This window comes from Monodelphis domestica, chromosome 4, assembly GCF_027887165.1.
Source record: "Monodelphis domestica isolate mMonDom1 chromosome 4, mMonDom1.pri, whole genome shotgun sequence".
Taxonomy (NCBI): Eukaryota; Metazoa; Chordata; class Mammalia; order Didelphimorphia; family Didelphidae; genus Monodelphis; species Monodelphis domestica.
Genome location: NC_077230.1, coordinates 186050981 through 186065400, shown reverse-complemented (window position 1 = coordinate 186065400; position 14420 = coordinate 186050981). Strand labels below are relative to the sequence as shown.

Sequence of the window (14420 nt, the reverse complement as noted above, 5' to 3'; positions counted from 1 at the left end):
ACTCCCATTCTGGGACCATATGCAAGAACCTTGTCTTCAAGGCTCAGAAATAGTAACTGTCAAGAAGCGGACTTCCAGCTGAGGCATAAAAGACCTCTGACAGGTCAGCGTCTCAATATGGTCATGGCTCTGCCCTTCTCACTCTCCTCAATGGACCCCAGAATGTTCTTCCTCTTCCAACTTCTTTATTAATGGATAGGTGACTTTAACCCTAGGTCTCTGGTTCCCTTGGATATTCCCTGACTCATGACTAAAAAGCAATTCTATGGAGAGTCTTTGTTCTTAGCCCTAAACATAGCACAAGGGGATTTCTCTCAGGACTACAAAAGGATCAGAAAAATTAGGCTGTTTCTTCTCCTAAGCCACTAACGAAATACAACAAATAACCAATGAATATCCCCTGGAAAACTGAAATTGAGGGAGAAAATTGGGCCATCAGTCTTCATAATTTGTTGTTTGTGTGTCACAACTATCTCCTCAAGCATCATGACTTCAGAAAATCAGAGAACATATTGAAATAGATATCTATCCTTTCTCCTAGAAAATAACAGGAGCAAGGAAGAAGGACCATCTGGTGTCAGCTTCTCCAAAGTGGTGAGTCAAGTCTTCATTTTGTTCAGGCTTGCAAAAACAAGAGATAGGGATAGTGGCAGATCTCTTTTCACTCACAAAATGGAGAACTGGAATGGGGGAAGATGGGAAGAGGTCTCATCTCTCTATGCATCAGCCATAAATGTTTCTATGCAAAATCCCAGCCACTGAAAAAGAGGTCTCCTGTCAGAAGTTGTTGAATTCTGCTCTAGGTGGTAGAAATGAGTTAACTTTATAAGAACTGATTTGGCACAACACTAACTAAAAGTTACTTCAAGGTTGCCACTCAACTTGACTTCCTTGAAATTCTTCTCCCTCTTCAAATCAAGTTAATAATTATTTACTCAGCCTATGGTTAGTAATGTTCTGGACACTGTGTGCAAAGGACAAAGGACATGGTTCTTTATGTCCTTCTTTCAACAACCCTTCAATTTGATGGGAGGACAAAGTTTTAAATACATGAAACTAATTGGTATTCTATTACCCAAATACAAAATTGTGCTAATAGTGCTGTAGAAGTTCAGAGGCATGAAGAGATCAATATGGCCTGGAATAGTAGAAAAGGCTTTGTGAAAGAAGAGTGATATGGTTAACTTCTGCACAAAGTGAATTGCATAAATACTGTACTTGTTCTTGAGGAGTTCACAATAAAAAGTGGAACTGTATAGTCTATACTATGGCTCCTTTTCCCATAGTATCTAAGATCTCCCAATAATCAAAAGGTTTAGTTAACCAACAAGTATTTATTAAATGTTTACTGTGTGCCAAGTCCTATGCTAAGCATTGAGGAGACAGAGAAAGAGAAAAACAGCCCCTGCCTTCAAGGAACTTACGTTCTGGTGGGAAGTGTAAGAGAGAGAAAATCCAGAGACTTTTGGAAGGAAAGCCTGGTGAAGCTGCAAGGATTCCAGCAGCAGCAGGGGTTGGGCATAGAGAGAAGGTTTGGAACTCTGAAAGGAAAAACCCTGAGAGAGTCAGTTGGCTCTTCTCTCTTGACTGAGATCTGCTAAGGTGGAGGTCCATTCTTTGACTGGATCCCGATCCCAGAAACCTTTTCTTTCCCTGAAACCTGATCCCAATCCTCCCAGATCAACAGGTGGGCAAAGACCTGAAGAAGGAAGTAGTCCACAAGAAGACCTGCCACAATCTCCCTTTACCCTGAACTTGACACACCTGCTGGGCTGTGCCAAAAGTCAGGGTTCACCGCTCTGAACCCCTCAGGGGCTCTGGCCACCAAACCTGAGTTGCCTAACTTTGGGGGGAAGGGTTTATCTAGATAGGGATCCCTTCCTCCCTCTTTCCTTTTAACCCCAATCCACCATCCTTTTCAACCTTGTCCTTCATCTATGTTTTCATAGAATAAACCTGTTATCAAAACCTTTAACTGACTCAAGCTTCAGTGAAGGGCAGGCACAACTGAGGGGAGAGAGAGACGGCTCAATGATGAAGGACAAGGTTGAAAAGGATGGTGGATTGGGGTTAAAAGGAAAGAGGGAGGAAGGGATCCCTATCTAGATAAACCCTTCCCCCCAAAGTTAGGCAACTCAGGTTTGGTGGCCAGAGCCCCTGAGGGTTCAGAGCGGTGAACCCTGACTTTTAGCACAGCCCAGCAGGTGTGTCAAGTTCAGGGTAAAGGGAGATTGTGGCAGGTCTTCTTGTGGATACTTCCTTCTTCAGGTCTTTGCCCACCTGTTGATCTGGGAGGATTGGGATCAGGTTTCAGGGATCAGGATCCAGTCAAAGAATGGACCTTCACCTTAGCAGATCTCAGTCAAGAGAGGAGTCAACTGACTCTCTCAGGGTTTTTTCCCTTTCAGAGTTCCAAACCTTCTCTCTATGCCCAACCCCTGCTGCTGCTGGAATCCTTGCAGCTCCACCAGGCTTTCCTTCCAAAAGTCTCTGGATTTTCTTTCTCTTACACTGGGAAAATGTGAACAACAAAGAATATATACAATACACATATAGAGAAGATGGAAGATAATTAAGAGAGGTAGGGGCAGCTGGACGGCTCAATAAATAGAAAGCCGTGCCTGGGTTTTAAATCTGGTCTCAGATACTTCCTAGCTATGTGTGACCCTGGGCAAGTCACATAGCCCCAGTTGCCTAGTCCTTATACCTCTTCTGACATGGAACTGATACTTAGTTTAGATTTGAAGATGGAAGGTAAGGGTTTATGAGACAGGTGGGGGGGGGAGAGAAATGGAGAGACAGAGAGGTGGCATTAGCAGTTGAAGGAACTGGGAAAAGCCTCCAATAGAAAGGGGAATTTGAATTGACTTGTAGGGGAAACTAAAAGGCAGAAGTGAAGGGAGAGAGTGTTTCTGGACTGGGGGGCAGCCAGGACAAAGAGACAAACTTGAAATGGGGAATAGAAAGTAGACCAGTGTCCACGGATTGTAGAGTTCCTAGAGAAGAGAAAATGTAAAAGCTTTGAGTGACAAGCAAGAGATGATCTTTGATCTAATGACACTTATTGAGCCAGAGGAATGATGTGGTCAGACTTATTCTTTAGAAAAAGCTGCATGCAGGATGAAATAGAAGGAGAAGTCAGAAAGAGCTACCAGAAGACTAGTGCCATGTACTAGGCATGAGGGAATGAGGTCCAGTGCACTGGAGTGGAGACACAAGAGAGATAATGCGAAGGTAGAAATGACGAGATTTGGCAATGGATTACCAAAAGAGATACTGCAGCATATCTATTAGGGATATGTTCCAAGATCTATCATGGATGGTTGAAACCACAGATAGAAGAGCACAGTGCCTGACCCCATTTCTAATTCTAGTTTTTGTACATAAATATTTATGTAAAGTTTAATTGACAAATACACAGCGAGACATCACTAAAAACAGTTATAATGAAGTACATTGTACATCCACCCTTATCTAAAGGGGATATTTACAAGACCCCAGGTGGATGCTTGAAACCATAGACAGTACTTACTTTAACTTTTAATTTTTAATACCCACTTTACTGTATAATACTGTGCTCTCTTTTTCCTCTAACTACTTCTGCCCCTTGCCTCTGCACTACATAGTCTTTTACCACCCACTCCCTGCAAAAACTCTTAAAAATCCTCTAAGTGAAAGCAGAAGAATTGCACCACCCTGGAATAGCTAGAAGATCTCCAGTGTAAAGAAAGGAGACTTTTGCCCCTTCCGGTGTGCCCACTCACATATTTGTTTTCCATCTGAGTTTGAGTCCCTTGTGCCATCTCTCTCATCAAGTGGCAACCCCCTTCTTGCTTCCCTGCTTCCCCTTGAATGAACACAGGTAACTGAAACCATGGAAAGCAAAATTGCAGATGAGGAGAGACTACTGTATTTTTAAAGTTGTTTCATACAAACATTTTAAGCTGGAACACAATGGATATCATAAGAATAATTTCTAAGCTGTGGTCACCCAACAAATGTTTGCTGAAAGAAGATTACAATGATGAAATGAGGGAGCTGGAAAGTTTGAAAGTAGATGGTAATGAACTTGGTTTTGTATGTGAAGACTGAAATGATGGTAAGGCATATGAGTAGTGATATCCTATAGAATGCTAGAAATGTAGAACTGAGGTTTGGTGAAGAGATCTCTGTTAGAAATGTAAAAGCACTTCTTTAGGAGTAAATAAAAAAGTTTTTGAGATTGGTTATATCATGTCTTTTATTCTTTTTTTAAGCACTATTTAGTTGCTTTCTCTCTCCTCTATTTCCCTCTTATCTCTAACTATTGTAGTTTCCTTTTAGAAGGTGCAATATTGTATACACCTGTAGTTAGAAGATTTTTAGAAGTACAAGATGATTATGTTAAATGATCAATTGGGGAGGCTAGTCTCCCAAATTATCACAGGGGAGATTGTGAAGCTAGGATTAACTCTCCCCTGCCCATTTTTAAATTTAATCACCAAAAGTATATACACCCCACTTATCATTAAGTGGGGGAGGTCTGTGACCCACGTGTGTGAAAGTAGGTGACGAATCAGAAACGACTGACTAACCCCTGGGCAGTCTTAAGCAAAGCTTTAGTTGTAATTGGCCCATGTAAAATGGAAAGGCACAGGAAGTGATGAAAGGAATTTTTTTTAAAGTGCCAAGAACTTCCTGTGAAAGGGTCTGGCACCTTCAACTTGACCCTGGGGGAGCTCCAGCTGAGGACCTTGGACTGCTTCTATTTTCCCTTAGAACTACCTCGTGGGTGAGTGGAAACGGCTGACTCCTTTTCCTGGCTTTTCTGGAAGTTCTAGCCTCAGGAGACGACCCTCATTTTAGAGGAGGCCTCCTAACTGAAACCCTTGTTTAATTTACCTCTGGGCTCCCTTTGCTGGGGCCTCTGAAGCCCTGTCTGGTTCAGACCAGACTGATTTTCTTACTTTCACTCTTTCTCCTTTTGTAAATAATATTTAAAAAATCATTTGGAATTGAGTAAAATTGAGTAATAATTCCTGGCGACCACACTCTTATAAATTTAGTCCAACCCTTTTTATTTTTACCCCTTACATTCTGGCCTTTACATTCAGTGAACTCTTACATTCAATATATTGACTTAGAACCATATGAGACACAGATTTCAAAAGAAAGAAAACTCTAGAGCCTTAAATTAAAAATCTATCTTAGTCACAAGATCTTTGTGACCAAAAAGTACTGAATCCACTTTAGCATGTAGCCTGGCTTTCCTTAAAAAGTTCTGACATCTCTTTTTGCTCTTAAATTTATCTTTAAAGGCAAAGACGCTATTTTCAAAGAAATCACTAGATGGCAGTTGTGATTTATTAAAATGATAAAGCTCTTTAAAGGCTAGAAGATTGCTATCTTAAAGCCTACTGTCACTATGAATGGTACCTTCAGTCAATGTTTACTAACTTTGAAAAGACAAATATGTAAATATATACATAATGGACAGTATATGAAATTCCTAAGTTTTCAAAGCAACAAACCAAAGGATGAGATTTGATGTCTGAAAATATCATTGTAGGTTTTCTTTAAATTTCCAGCTCTAATTCACATTGAGAGAAAGAACTGTGGGAGTAGAAACATAGAAAAAAAAACATGATTTATCACTTGTTTCTATGGGTATAGGATTTGGCATTTTGGTTTTAAAAATTACTCTATTACAAGAATAAATAATATGGAAATGGGTATCAAGTGATAACACATATAAGCCAGTGGAATTGCTTCTCAGCTCCAGGAGGGGAAAGGGAAGAGAGGAGGGAGAGAAAATAAATCATATAATCATGGAAAAATATTTAAAACTTTTTTTAAAAAAAATTCCAGCTCTAGAAGGTCAACTTAAAATGTGATTCAATTTTTTTTTATCATTATTTAATTCACTCAGTCTTTTAGGGAGACATCTATTGGCTAAAGAGGAAGAACATTATATTAATATTATAAAAGGGAGGGAGACCCTGGGTTGTCGATACAGATGAGTGATCGGGTGTTTTGGGCAACCTGAGTTGTTAGGGTATTCCCTCCCAGAGACAGAGAGCAACATGGCTACACTCCATCTTAGGCCAGAGCACTTTGCTGGGCAAACTGTTGCAGCAATCTGTGTCGGGAGAGGGGGATGATCGGTTGGCTAGGAAGTCTTGCTGAACCTAAACTCTCCCACGATGTCCTCTTTCTGAACAGAAAGCTGCCGGAGAGAGCGCAGTAACGTAACCTGGTCTGAGAAAGCTTTCTCCGGGATAAAACACCTCCACCCACCAACCTGTATGATGCTTCTTTATAGTGATCTGACTGCTTATTATATAACAACAGATATTTATTTTAGGAATAGGACAGCAAGGGTTGTTCCCTCATTAGGGAAGCGGGTCAACAGGGTTTCCCTAGTTAAAAGTGTTTCCGGTCCCTTCAGCCTTCCGCTAACCGCCGGGACTGGTCTGGAAGCCCTCTCTGTCGGATGGATTCTGCTCTGCTAGCTACCCTAGGCTAAACTAAGAAGCAGCAATGTGTCTCGGTGTAGCTGGCACGGAGGAAGAGGTGCAGGCTTCGGGACTGACCCAGCCTACCCTTCAGGGTTAAACCCTCTCAGGCAAGCTGAATGTCCGACCAGTCCACACTGGTCTTGAATTTGCAGAGACAGGATCAGTAAAGAGTCACAGTGGGCTTCGGATATGACAGGGGAAATCCGCAGGAATGGGGTTGTTCCAGTCCTGAAGAGGGTCTAGCAGCTGTTTTCTCTCCAGGGTTCGGAACTGAACTGCCCCAGAGTTCCTTGCTCTCCCAGAAACCCTTGCTCCCGAACATTCCACCTGCTCCTGCCTGTCATCACTGCTTCTCCTGCATTCCATCTCATATCTGTGTAAAATCCCTTCCTACAGAACTAAATATGGCTACATTATTAAACTATTTTGTATATACTATTAATAATAGGAAAAACAAGAAAATTTATTTTTGTAGGACTTTCACTGACTTTTTTTTTTTAATAACCCTTACCTCCCATCTTAGAATCATTACTGTGTATTGGCTCTAAGGTAGAAGAGCAGTAAGGGCTAGGCAATGGGGGTTAAGTGACTTGCTCAGGGTCACACAACTAGGAAGCATCTGAGGCAGGATTTGAACACAGGACCTCCCTTTCTCAATCCATTGAGCCATCCAGCTGCTCCCTCGCTGACTTTTTGATAGCAGTGTAAAGATTTGTAAACAAATGTCTGATTTTAAGAAATTTGATCTCTTTTCTCCAATTGAATTAATGTGACTTTGGATATGTTTCTTAAATCTTTTTCTCAGTTTTACCCTATGAAAGAGAGAATGCACAATTTCAAACATAAATGCTGATTGAAAAGTGCTAATAAAGAATAAAGTTTTATTGTTAACCATAAATCCATGAACTCTTGGAGTTGGAAAGGGCCTTGAAGATCTTCAGGTTCAATTTTCTCATTTTACAGATGAAAAGTTAAATAATATGGCCAAAGTCCGTAAAGACCATCAGGACCAAGGCTTTCTGATGCCGTATCTTATGTTTTCCCCACTCTTTGACATTGGTCTATCACTTGTCTTTTTGTGCAATAAGTTGCTTCCAGTACATCTGAACATCTATGGAAGTCTTCACTTGTCATTCAAGCATAGAGGAAAGCTCTATATATTATTTCTTCCATAGGAATCTGGGTGAACACAAACCTGCTCTTTATTGTTCATTAATGGATTGATCATTTTGATATATAGATCACTGTGGATAGGACTGTGGGGCTGATCATTCTGCCTTGACCTTTGTGGGCATATCATTGGCATATATTATGCAGATGTTTCTTGATGCTAAAATCTTTTATCAGACTCTTCCTAATTCTTTCTTTGAAGTATGCATGAAAAATGGACATTGTGGAAGTCAGACCCCATATAATCATAGACTAAGCATATCATAACTTGAAATTAACATGCTAAACCACATAGTTGCTGGGAAATAACAAACAGAAGGAAATGAGTTCTCATAGCAGGTGTAGATTATAAATTACTATTTTATATCATAAATTCCAAAGGGGCAGAGACTGTGTCTGTAAATTACTTTGTGTAGAACCTGGTAAAATGGAACATGTAAGCAGATTTGTAATAAATTCTTCTTTTAAAGTTATTATAAACCAAATGAACATCAATAAAAACAAATAAACATATGGAATAAGTTATCACATTTTATATTTAACAAAGTAGAACCAGATCAATTAATAATAAATAAAAATATATTGTTTCTTCCTCTTTACAAGGCTCTCTGAAATTGGGGCATATGGAGTGATCAGGAAAGAAGTCGAGTGTGAAGGCTTGCTGAGTCCTTTTTCAAGAACTGCTTTCCTTCTTTTGTGACCACCTGCTACCCAGTTCTCACCTATGGCTCTAAGAAGCTATAGCATGCACAGCATCCACGCCCTGGTAAAAACCATTTCCACAGATAGGCTAAACCAAGTTGAGGATTACTGACAGCCTTTAAACCCCCTAGTGAGTTAGTGGAGAGTCTAATCTAAGCATATGAAGATTTCCCTATCCATAAAGGCAGATGTGAATAATTTGCTCCAATGGGCTATGAAGTGAAGCAGGTGTGATGGAGCACTTGGAGCTTGGTTAGACACTGAAGAAGCCAAGGTCATCCACTGAATCCTGAACAATCACCAGTCATCTTGAGAAGAGAGAGAGTGAAGCCAACAACTTCAAGCAATTCTGCCTCACTCAAATACAATTTATTCTTGGATCAAAAGACATCAAACATACCATTTTACATTTTACTATTTACCTATCTCATTATTTTACTCCTGCCTCAGAGACCTGTGGTAATGGGCAGATGACAAGTAATAGTTAAAGATACCCTGGGACCTGTAGTCACAACCATGTACCCAGATGACTCAGATTATAGAGTCCTTTTCTCACTGGACTGAAGAAGCAGGGGGATTTGGCAGCCCCCTGGGTGTATGAGAAGTCTTTTTTTTTAAGGATCACACTGCTTAGTTTTTGGCATGAGGAAGAAAATTGAAAATGTGCCCTAAAAATAATCTGTTTCACTCATCTAATTCTGGATTGCTTGCTTTGGCAGGTGGAGATCCTATCCTGCAGTCGAAATACAAAAAAAAAATGTACAGAAACTTTGCTAAGATGATTCCACTTACCACTGGTACATATGGACATTAAGACCAGTACACCTGAATGACAAACAGCTCTTGTTGCTAGAGAACCCTTCAGATATCACATCCAAATAGCAGCTTTGAATGAAACCAAGCTGGCAAATGAAGACCAGTTTACCAAAGTCAGAGTTGGATCCATATTTTTCTGGAGTAGCCACTGATGAAGAGCACTGTGAAGCTGGCATGAATTTTGCAATCAAATATAATTTAGTCAACAAGCTTGTAGGTCTTCCAAAAAGAGTGAACAGACTCATGACAACATGATTGTCACTTGCAGGAAAGTGTCATGTCACCATCATCAGTGTGTATGTCTCTACCATAATGAACCCTGAGAAGGACACAAAAAAATTTTATGAAGACCCTCATGAATAGGGTGCCAAAAGAGGATAAATTTGTGATTATGGGTGACTTTAAAGCCAGAGTAGGTGCAGACTATCAGATATGGCAGGAAAGAATGGAGTTGGTAGCAGTAACAGCAACTGTCACTTTATACTGAAGACATACATCTCATGACTTTCTCATCACCAACTGCCTTCAATTTACCTAAATACAAGGAAATTTCATAGATACAGCCTTGAAGCAAACATTGGCATTTAATAGATTATATCACTGTAAGTAGAAGAGGAAAAATGTGAGAGTGTAAAAGACTATGTGTGGTACAGAGTCCTAGACAGATCATAGACTTATCTTCTCTGTGATGTGTGGTACAGAGTGCTGGACAGATCATAGGCTTATCTTCTCAAAGCTAAACATTCACATTCAATAAAAGTGGTGGGCCCAAGGCAAAAAATTACTAGAAGACTAAATGTCAATAAATTAGAGGGCTTCTCACTACATGAACAATTTGTTGCTGGCTTGGAGGGAAAGCTAAGCCAATATATGGTTAGCATCAGTGGAGCAGAGAAGAGCTGGGCTGTTCAACACATTTGATGTACAGCACCATACTTTAACACTTTTGGACCAGAATACTCGCAAACATCAGGATCAGTTTGATGAAAATGAGGGGGAAGTTCAGAAGCTATTAAATGAAAAATATGAACTCCACAGGGTTTACAAGCAGGAAAGTTCATCAGTCTCTAAGAAGGCAAAGTTTAACTCCATCAAAAGTAAAGTATAAACAGAGCTTAGAGAGAGGTAGGACTCTTAGCTCAGTAAGAAAACAAATGAAATTCAGTTTTGCAATGATGGTAACAACCCAAAGTGCTGTTATGATGCCCTGAAGACTATTTATGGGCCAAAGACTTAATGGTACATCTCAGCTGCTCAGCACTGATGGAACCACACTGATCACTGACAAGGAAATGATCCTGGAGCTGGCTGACTGGACACTTTGATAGTGTTCTTATAAATGACCATCATCAACCATTGTTGAAACCATTGACCATATATCTCAGATTTAAGTCAACCCCTCTCTAGCCACAATTCCAAATGAGAAAAATGTTTTTTTAAAAAACCAACCCTTTCTTTCTGTCTTAGAATCAATACTGTGTATGGGTTCCAAGACAGAGGAGCAGTAAGGGATAGGAAATAGGGGTTAAGTGACTTCCCCAGGATCACACAGCTAGGAAGAGATCATATTCGAATCCCATCTCTAGCCCTGGTTCTCAATTCATTGAAACACTTTGCTGCCCCCTGAGGAAAAGATTTTGAATCCTATTAGACTTCTCTCTCATGGAAAAGCACTTTGTGCTGATTCCATATGAATTGATTCCCTGCTGCTTCTGCTAACTTGGGGCTGACAATTAGCACCAAAAAAGAAAGAAAGAAAGAAAAAAAAACAACAAACCCAACAACAACTGAGGCCTTCCACCAACTAGCACCATACAACCCATATGTGGAATAATTGGTTACAGCAAATAAAAAGACTTTGAATAGTATTATGTGAATTATTCCAGCAGACTCACTTCATTAGGCAGTACACCATTGAGTTATGTGACTGAGTTGCTACATGGCAACCTGATGCCCTGACTCAGAAGTCCCCATGGGTGATGCATCAGAAATTTTAGGCCTGGGAACTTGGCCTGAAGTAAAAACTGTTCAATTAGAGACTCCAAGGAAAAAGGGAAAGAATAGCTTTATAAGCCAGCATAGAGAAGTGCAAGGGTTTTTGAGTTGTTTTTTTTTTTCATCTAGGACCAGAGCCAGTGCTGTCTCCTTGGCCTAATCTTGATGGCCTTATCTTACCTGGCCAAGCAATCTTGGCCTGCCTCTGCTTTCACTGAGGGTCTTGCAGTTTGGCAAGGGACCCACTCTCTGTCCAATCTGGAACATTTACCATTTGACAGGCACGAACATTATCTTATCTGAACAGGTGATCTTGGCCAGGCTTGGGCTAGGGCCAGGAGCTGGAGCTGAAGAAACATGGTGCAGCTTGGAGATATTTTGTTTTGTCTTTTAGTTAGGGTGACCAGGTGATCTTTCTCTATCTCTCACCAACTTTTACTTTTATTTATCTTGGCAGTATACTTTCTAGGAATATAAACCCAGAGGATGAGGTTGATGCACATGTTGCCTCAGCTAGATCAGTAATTGGGAAACATGGGAGAGAAGAGGTATTGGGGCTGCCTACCACTTCCATCTCAATTGTCTTAGAAAGATTCTGAAGATCACCTGGCATGATAAGGTACAGGACACTGAGGTCCTTTTTTAAGCTGAAAAACAGTGCTAGAGAGAGTACAACTCTGATGGGTAGGTCACATTGTTCAATACCAAAAGCACATTTGTCTAAAAGACTATTTATGAAAACTCACACAAAGCAAATGCTCACGTAGAAGTCAGAAGAAGAAAGACTTGAACAGTCTAAAGGTCTTTCTGGAGAGTGAGACACAGGAGACATTGGCACAGGACTGTCTAGCATGGCATGCCTGCCTCAAAGGAGAAGAAGGAGCAAAGCAGGATTTCAGTAGCTCAAAAGAAATGTAAGCTAGGCAAATTTAGAGACATCTGCATCCCAAATGTTCACACAGGCTATTTGTGCCCAGCCCACAGTAGAGCCTTCAGAGCCTGTATCAGTCTGATTGGCCACCATCAGACATAGTGTATGTTGACCCCAACATAATGATATTATTTTGATATTCTTAGTGTATAACAACAACCATCAAATCTCTGAAATTACACTTCCTTTGACTATTCTAAAAATATAGTTGAAATCAAAATGTAGATTATTTGGAGTTGTTTTTTTTTTAACCCTTACTCTGTCTTGGAGTCAGTACTAAGTATTGGTCCCAAGGCAAAAGAGTGGTGAGAGCTAGGCAACTAGGGGGTAAGTGACTTGCCCAGGATCACACATCTAGGAAGTATCTGAGGCCATATTTGAAGGCTGGGCTTCCCATCTCCAAGCCCTGGTGCTCTATCTACTGAATCACCTAGCTGCCCCAACACTTTTGGTTTTGCTAATTTCACATTACATCATCTTTCCATGTTTCCTTCCATGTTTCATATTTATCATTTTTGTGATACCATAATTTATTACAATAATATGATATAATTTATTCATCCATTCTCCAATCAATGGTCATATAAGATGTTTCCAGCTTTTGACTATTACAGAGAAAGTAGATGTGAATATTTTTGCACATAGAGGTCTTTTCTTCCTTCTGATTTTTTTTTTAGGAACAGTTCTAGCAATCACTCAAGAATTATGATTAGTTCTGTGACTTATTGTATTCTGTCATATTGTTCTCCAAAATGTTTTCACTACTCTATAGTCTTTCTAACAATGCAGAACACCTATTTCTACATTGCCCTGACAACATAGAATTTTAATCTTTTTTTTCTTAAATTTTTCCTTGTTAAAGGATACAAAGTAGTTTCATAAGATTATCATGATTTTCATTTTATCACCAGGAAATTTTAACATCGAGCATGTATTTCCTGCTTTCAAAATTATCCATGTCCTTTGACTATTATTCATTTGAGAAATATGTTTTTCTTTTAGTCATATTTGTAGCAGTCCTGATAGATGTTGGATGTTAAGCCTTCATTTACATATATTCATATATATCCTATATATAGGAGTAATTTTCTACTCTCTCATTACCCTTACTTTCACTCTTTCTCCTTTTGTAAATAAATTGTAATAAAAAGTCATTCTGACTTGAGTAGTATGTTTTTGCAACCACATTTTTATACATTTAGTCCCACCTTTCATTTTTAACCCTTACATTATGACAAAGAATACTATCCACCTCCAGAAAAAGACCTCTTAGAGTCAGAGTGTAGATCAAAGCATATGATTTTTCACTTTAATTTATATGGGTTTTTATTTGGGGGTTTTGGTTTTATTTGACCAAAATAAACAACATGAGATATGTTTTGCATGATAACACATGTATGACCCAGACTGAATTGTTTGCCAGCTCTGGGAGGGGGGAAGGGAGAAAGGGAGACAATTTGGATCATATAATTTTGGAAAATTTACATGGAAATTTGTTATTACATGTAATTGGTAAAATAAAATATCATTGTAAGAAATAATACAATAAAAATAATTACATTTAAAAAAGAGGAACCCACATTTTTGTTGACTCAAAAAATAAACTAAATAAAGAGAAATGTAGATATTTTGTCACTATAAAGAATGGAATAAAAATACACATTCTCTCCTCTAGTAGAGAAGTTCTTACTCCAACCATCTGCTGGGATGATGATGACTATGCTTTTAGATTTATATGGTCCTATAATGAGACATTTTCACAAAGTTGGATATAAAATGAAAGATATTTTCTACTGTGAGCTTCACAACCCAGTGAAATCAACAGAACAGTCAGGAAGAAAAAAAATCATTAGTCAACAAATGAATACCAAAAAAAATGCTAGAAAACTTTGGAAAGCTGGTGTCAGAGACCTAGCCATCTCTTTTATACAATTCTGGTTTTCATAATATGGCTATTTAAAGATACACTAAGAAAGTCATGGGGTGATACAAATATTCCAAATCTGGTACATAATTTGCCATACTCTTTGCCAAATTTATCTTTTTCTCATAAAATAAAAAGACTTGTCAATAAAAGAGAATAGAATGCTAGAATGAAGACCTATGTTAAGCTAGGTGGTAAAAAAAAACTATTAAAAATACATTGGAGGTAGTCAAGATGGGGTAGATGGTTTAGAGATTATTGTCTACTAAAGTACTCTCCAAAAGACTATGAATTAACACCTCAAAATGAATTCTAGAGCAGTATAAGTCACCAAAAGACAGGGTGAAATAATTTTTTTATCCCAAAACAACATAGAAGGCTAGCA

General features: G+C 39.1%; 1 long non-coding RNA gene across 1 annotated transcript; it reads left to right on the top strand.

The window, feature by feature from the left end:
- Positions 1–4674: 4674 nt before the first annotated feature.
- LOC103106488 (uncharacterized) lies at positions 4675–13265 on the top strand. The gene is made up of 2 exons (XR_467642.2): positions 4675–4771; positions 8271–13265. It is a non-coding gene; the product is annotated as an uncharacterized LOC103106488 (long non-coding RNA).
- Positions 13266–14420: the final 1155 nt, after the last annotated feature.